Source organism: Sorex araneus, chromosome 6 (genome assembly GCF_027595985.1).
Source record: "Sorex araneus isolate mSorAra2 chromosome 6, mSorAra2.pri, whole genome shotgun sequence".
In the NCBI taxonomy this organism is placed as follows: domain Eukaryota; kingdom Metazoa; phylum Chordata; class Mammalia; order Eulipotyphla; family Soricidae; genus Sorex; species Sorex araneus.
In genome coordinates, this window is record NC_073307.1 from 101,581,642 (window position 1) to 101,589,083 (window position 7,442).

The following is a 7,442-nucleotide window of genomic DNA, read 5'->3' on the forward strand; positions in this document are numbered from 1 at the left end:
CAGAGAGCAGGCAAGGAGAAGGCCAGAGATGCAGCCCAGGATCGGGCAAGCCTGGGCCGAAGCTGGCAACGGCCTCACAGAGTCTGACTTCCTCCTCGGGGAAATGAGTGTGAGTTGCCTCCTGATAAAGGACGCGATCAAAGAAAGCCCAAGGCTGCAAGCGACGCCCACCGCCAGGCCTTCCGCACACGGTAAGGGCTCGGGGGGACTTTGGGGGGCTCCAGGGGTGCGTGAGCTCGCCCTTCCTGCTTGGCCGTGTGGGGCATGGCTTCTGTGCTAGCGGCTGCGTCAGCTCCCGAGATTAGGAGGGGGCATCCTGGGACAAACGGGGACCATGCCTAGTGGGGTGGTGTTGACTTCCCAGCGGAGGGACACTTCCAGCAGAGACAGACAGAGCTGAGTTCGGCCCACTATCCCGGACCCCCAGGGTCCCCAGGGTCCTGCGCTCAGCCCCGCCGCCTCTGTGGCCCTCCACGGCTGTGGCCAGGGAGCCGGACACTGGGACACCGCCTTCGGAAGTCCCATGATCCACTTGCTCTTCCTCCTCCCACTGCTCTAATGCCGTAGCAGGAGGTGGGTGTTCCTCGCCAGAGAGGATGCCAGAGTTGGCAAGTGGGGGGCGTCCGGAGGGAGACCCCTTACCCAGCCCGGGCACACCGTAATTACTGCAGGCCACTACGTTTTCTCCCCAGATCACTCCGAGGCTGCTTCCCAGGCCCCGTCGAACGTGGCAAGTCGTCTTGGCGGCCACTAGTCTGCACCCAGATGAAGCCCCCAGACCACCCAGAAACAGGTGCAGCGCTGGACACACAGGGCTGGTGAGAGTTGGAGGAGGGTGGGAGGCCCAGATTGCGGCCCTGGGGCTTCTTAATCGCTCACACTGTCCTCCTCCCTCATTTCCGTGGGAAGCTCCTAAAAGCCGGAGAGGGCCCTCCCCAGGACTCCCAGGACCAAGGCGACAAAACCCACCCCAGCGGGAGTACGCAGAGCCGGCTGTGAAAGGCCGTCTCTGGCGCCCCCTTGTGCCAACAAGGGGAAAGGCATGGATGGAGGTTAGGCCTGGGCGGGTCAGCTTGCCGATGCCGTGCTAGGGTGGTGCCTGGACTTTCTCCAGTCACGCGGCCGCTGCTCCTTCTGGTCACCCCAATTCATTATCTGCCTCCCCCATGGGACTAGAAGCCATCCAAGAGCAGAGCTAGGGTGAAATCTATCCTATCCTTCGGGTATGCTGTGAAGGCCTTGGGAGGGCCAGGAAATGGGCTGAACAGAATTGAGCTGAGTATAAATGGAAGGAAATAGTGTGGAATGTGGATAAACATTTAATCAAAGCTTGTCTTCAAAAGCAAAAATTGTGTTGATAATTGTTCAAGTGGGTGATGGGTACAGGGGCTCATTATACTGTTCATTCATCTGTGTTTCCATTTGAAATGTTTTAAAACAAAGAAATTAATAGGAAACACAGACACCAAAGAGATAGAACAGTGGGTAGGTGTTTGCCTTGCACACACTAGAGCCTGGTTTGATTCCCGGCATCTCATATGGGCACATAAGCACCGCCAGGAGTGATCCCTGAGTGCAGAGCCAGGAGTAACCCCTGAGCACCAGTCGGGTGTGGCTCCCCAAAAAACGTTGCCCCCCAAATTACAGCAGGTTTGTTGATATACTATTTACTGAACATGCAATTTACTCAATTCAAGTATGCAGTTCAGTGGACCTTAGTATACACAGACCTTTGCAATCACTACCATAATCATATTTTTTGTTTTTGTTTGGGGGCACACATGGGGGTGCTCAGGACTTATTTTTGGCCCTGCACTCAAAAATTACTCTTTGTGGTGCTTAGGGCTCCATATGGGGTGCCGGGGATAAAACCCGGATCAGTTGTCTTCAATGCAAATGCCCTACCCACTGTACTATCAGTCTGGCACCTACCATAATCATATTTTAAAAGTTCTTCATCCCTATCAGCCTACCACACTACCCAAAATCCAATACTGTCATTTCTTTTTTGTTTTGGGGGGCCACAATTAGCAGTGCTCAGGACTTACTCCTGGCTCTGCACTCAGCTGTCACTCCAGTTGGGGCTTTGGGAACCATATGGAGTGTCGGGAATCAAACGCAGGTCAACTACAGGCAAAGTAAATGCCTCATCTCCTCTACTATCTCCCTGGTCCTTCAGTAACTCATTTTTTCTCCTAAATCTTCTCCACCCCCAATTTACTTTTGGATTGTACAGATCTGCCTATCATGGACGTTGAGTGACAACAGATGCATGGAACAAGCTGTCTTCTTTCATGTGATTGTATGAAAATATCAAGTCTGTCCCTGACCCAGCCTGTGCAGACTCATTTGTTTCATGGCTGACTAATATGCCATTGTAAACCACTTTATATTTACTTGATGGAAACCTGGGCGATCATAGTAATGCATGAGTTTCTGTGTGGATGTGTTTGGGTTTCTCTTGAATACCCTAGGAGTGAAGTTGTTGGGAATATGTGATCGCAGTTCAGGTGCAGAGGAGAACACCCTGTGCTCCTCTGGGATCCTCAGAGGCTGGGCAGGAAGTCAAGCATCAGACAGACTGGTAAGAGCAAGTCAGGAGAGCTTCACTAGTAAAGGTGCACTTCCTGTCTTCCCAGGAGAGCCGGGCAACTGCAACTTGCTCCATGGCCCAGAAGTCATTTTCAAGTGCACTTCATTAATGCAGAGGCCAGGGGGAGAAGGAGCGGGAGGTCAGGGAGTTGCCAAAATTTAGGTCATGGTAAGGAATTAGATCTTCTAGGGAGACTCTTTTTTTTTTCTTTTTTTTTTTTTTAGGTCAGACCTGGCGATGCACAGGGGTTACTCCTGGCTCATGCACTCAGGAATTACTCCTGGTGGTGCTGGTGGTGCTTGGGGGACCAAATCGAACCTGGGTTGGCAGCGTGCTATCTCCAGCCCCTAGGGAGACTGTTTTATAGGAGGTATTGAGCTTCCCTTCTTCCCTCCTTCTTTCCCTCCTTCTTTCCCTCCTTCTTTCCTTCCTTCTCTTCCTCCCTCCCTCCCTTCCTTCCTTCCTTCCTTCCTTCCTTCCTTCCTTCCTTCCTTCCTTCCTTCCTTCCTTCCTTCCTTCCTTCCTTCCTTCCTTCCTTCCTTCCTTCCTTCCTCTCCATATCTAGTCATGCTTAAGAGGCTGCTCCTGGCTCTGTGCTTAGGGATCACTCCTGGCAATGCTTAGCACACCATATGTGGTGCCAGGAAACCTTCCAGGGTCAGCCACATGTGAGGAAGATGCCTTAACCTCTGTACTACACCTTCAGCCCCAGAAACATTTATTTCTCAGAAATAAATGACCTTTTTCAAAGGTCAACTTCATTCTGCTTTCAGTTCCCCCACCCCCGCCCCATAAAATTAACCTTTGCCAGAGACGTTGAGGTGATGGGTTTTTGCCCGTTTCTGTCACTTGAACTGGCTCTGGAACTGCTGGATTGTTTTTCCAAGCAGCTGCACCACTTTCCATTCCCACCAGCCGGCACATGTTTTGCCACGTCCTTGCCACCTTTGTTATTATCTGTCTCTTTTAAATCCTGAGTGGGTGTGGCCTGTGTAATTTTTAATGACATGGAAAATGTTAGTGTAATGTTAGATCTTTTAAAAGCAGCCTTTACAACTGTTTATGCAGTGTGATCTCAATGCTATAAAAATATATGTCTATAGAAGTCAGAACTAAAAATAATCTATACAAATGTTAATATGGTTATCTGGAGGCAATTTAGGACTATTTTTATTTCTTCCTAAATCTCTTTTTTTTTCTTTTTGGGTCATACCCAGCAACACTCAGGGGTTACTCCTGGCTCTGCACTCAGGAATTACTCCTTGTGGTGCTCTGGGGACCATATGGGATGCTGGGAATCAAACCCGGGTCATCTGCGTGCAAGGCAAATGCCCTACCCACTGTGCTATCGCTCTAGCCCCTCCTTCCCAAATCTTTGACAAGGTGAACCTACATTGATTTAGGGGGGTGCTGATAAAAAAAAAATCTAGTATACAGAACTGGAGAGATAATACAGGAGGTATTATCTCTCCAGTTCTCTCCAGTATTATCTCTTCCTGCACCACAGGAAGGGGAGTGGCCCTGGTGAGCACTGCAGCCCGAGCTATAAGCCTCATTGAGGAGAGCGAGCCAGAGCAGATCTGTGCAAGCACCTCCCCGAGAGGAGTGTAAATGTCAGTGAGCACTGTAAGTGAGTACCACAGCCTGGTGGGCAATCCCTGGCAAATGGTTCTGCAAAACCTATGCAGGCCTCGTGGGCAGACTGTGAGTGTGTGTGTGTGTGTGTGTGTGTGTGTGTGTGTGTCCTCAGTCATCACAGCCATCTCGGCCACAAAGGAACGGGGAGAAAATCACACAATATTTTAAAATAACTGGAGGAGCTGGAGTGATAGCACGGCGGGTAGGGCGTTTGCCTTACACGCAGCCAATCCTGGTTCAATTCCCAGCATCCTATATGGTCCCCTGAGCACTGCCAGGAGTAATTCCTGAGTGCAAAGCCAGGAGTAACCCCTGCGCATCGCTGGTGTGACCCAAAAATAAAAATAAAATAAAGTAACTGGAAAACTCCTAAAATGCATCCGATTAGGTAACGCACTTCTCAATAATGCAAGTCAAAGGAAAAAAATCTTAAGAAAGGGCAGAGGGGCATGGAGGGAGGGAAACTGGGACATTAGTGGAAAGAAATATATACTGCTGAAGGGACAGATGTTGGAACATTGTATGACAGAAACCTGATTCAGTTATTGTGCATCTCATGATTCAGTTAAAACAATTTTATTTGCTTTTTTTGGGGGGGGGTCACACCCGGCAATACACAAGGGTTACTCCTGGTTCTGCACTCAGGAATCTCCCCTGGCGGTGCTCAGGGGACCATATGGGATGCTGGGAATCGAACCCGGGTCGGCCGCGTGTAAGGCAAATGCCCTACCCGCTATGCTATCGCTCCAGCCCCTCAGTTAAAACAATTTTTGTTGTAAATATCTGAAGAGAAAGTCAAAACCATTTTCTACTACATGAAAGTCATCAAAATGTGGGACCAGAGTGATACTACAGCAGGTAGGGTATTTGCCCTGCATGTGGTCAACCTGGGTTTGATCCCCAGCACCCCAAATGGTCCCTCAAGCACTGCCAGGAGTAATTCCTGAGTGCAGAGCCAGGAGTCACCCCTGAGCATCTCCAGGTGTGACCCAAAAAGCCAAAACAAAATAAAAAGTCATCACAATGTATTCAAATGCGTGGGGTGCAATGAGCCAGGATTTGGAATTCCCAAACTCTCTCTCCTAGAAGGGATTTGTCTGGAGGGGAAATCTTCACCTGGTGTCAACCTGAACCAGGACTGAGTATTTTTAGTCAGGCGTGGCTCCCAACACCAAAAAAATTAAGTTTGCCAAGAGTGAGATGGGTTAAGCAAGAGTAAGGCAAACGCATTGAAGCAAATGGTCCCCACACCGCACCAGTGGTGCATGGAGGCTCCCACAGGAAGAGTGCAGCCTGGCATTCTTTACTTTTATTTTATTTTATTATTTATTTTGGCTTTTTGGGTCACACCTACCAATGCACAGGGGTTGCTCCTGGCTTTGCACTCAGGAATTACTCCTGGTGGTGCTGGGGGGACCATGTGGGATGCTGGGAATCAAATCCGGGTTGGCCACATGCAAGGCAAATGCCCTACCCACTGTGCTATCGCTCCAGCCCCTGGCATTCTTTATTTTTAGAGCACAACTTTTTGGTGCTTTTAATGGTAAATGTCTGTTTTCTATAGATGTTACTCCTGGAAGGGGGTGAACAGGGGCTGTGTACTAATTTTAGAAGAAAGTAAATTTCATATGCACATACATATACCTAACAGTCTAAGTCAATCATATAAAAAAAAGGGTAAGAAATGCATATTGGATCAACTACAAAATATCCTAAGCTAGGGGCTGGAGCGATAGCCCAGTGGGTAAGGTGTTTACCTTGCATGCGACTAACCTGGGTTCGATTCTCAGCATCCCAGATGGTTTCCCAACACTGCCAAGAGTAATTCCCGAGTGCATGAGCCAGGAGTAACCTCTGTGCATCACCAGGTGTGACCCAAAAAGCAAATAAAAAAAAAAGAAAGAAAATTCTAACCCAGTCATGTAGAGATAATAAAATGAACATGAGATAATTTTAGAGTACCCCAGGAAGGGAGTAACATGGCCAAATCTAGGAATTTGGGTGGCAAAAGCACAGAATGCATGTCTTGCTGGGCCAGGGCAGGAGGACCTAGGCCAGTTCTAGGAACAGTGGGGCAGAATGGAGCAGCCGTGGGGCCCCCAGAGCTCCTGGGCACAGCTGCTTATCTTGGCAAGGAGGGGCTCAGCCCGCCGGGGCCTTTGATTCTGTTAGCTGGGCATCTTTTTAGGGGGCATTTCCTTTCCTAGACGGCTTCCTTGGGGATCAAACTGGGGTCAGCAGCAGCAAAGCCCGCGCCTTCCACCTCTAGTCTCTGGCCCCTCCATTCTCAACTGCAGAAAGTTTGCCGCAAATGTTGCCAGGCAGCACGTCTGTACCACGGCGCAGGGCGGACCGCTACAACATCGACGTCTATGTATTCTTGCTGTAAATAGTGGGGTGTGGGAACACGGAAAACCACTCATCCCTACACTGTCTGGTCAGGGTCTCCTTGCCAGGGGTGGGGCCTGCCAGGCTGGTCAGTGAGAGCCGCGGCTCGGGGGAGTCCCTCCTCTTCCAGGGCTCGGGTCCCCGGCGGTCCCACTGCGGAGCGCTTTGCCCTCCGTTGGGCTCCAGGGGGCGCTGTCGGCTCAGGTACGGGCTGCCGAGGACGTGGACGGGTAAACTGCCGTGGTTATGAGGCAGCCACCCGCCAGTTCTCCCGAGCTTCGTTTCTTCCGCCCATCCTGTGTCTGTACCTGGACGGGCAGCGAGAAGAGAGCCCAGAGGACTGGATTCCAGAGACGGGCTTTCATCCCTGACACCCCAGCACCGCCAGGATCCTGCCCTGAGCACTGATCCAGGAGTCGCCCCTGAGCACTTCTGGGGACCGAAAACCCGGAATAAAATCCGTAGGAGGTCTGCTCTGGTTTGACCGGGGGCACTGTCCCTGTCCCCGCTGCAGCAACCCCTCAGGCACATATGGCCACGTGCTGCCCCAGGGGCGCTCAGATCCTGGGGGTCAAGGGAGGGGAGGGGATGCTGCCGGGCTGCCCGTTATTGCACCCCTCCTACCTGCGTCGAGGACCTGGGTGATGGGTCCTCGTGTCCTGAACTCGAATCCAGACCCTACGTGCTCCGTGCAGAGCGCAGAGGGTCAGACGCGGCTGGCCCGTGTGGCGCAGCCGTGTCAAGGGGTCTGGGGCTCTGCTGTGCACGCGGGAATGTGGCCGCCTGGGAACCCCAGGGAGCAGGAGGCCTGGGCGTGGGGCCC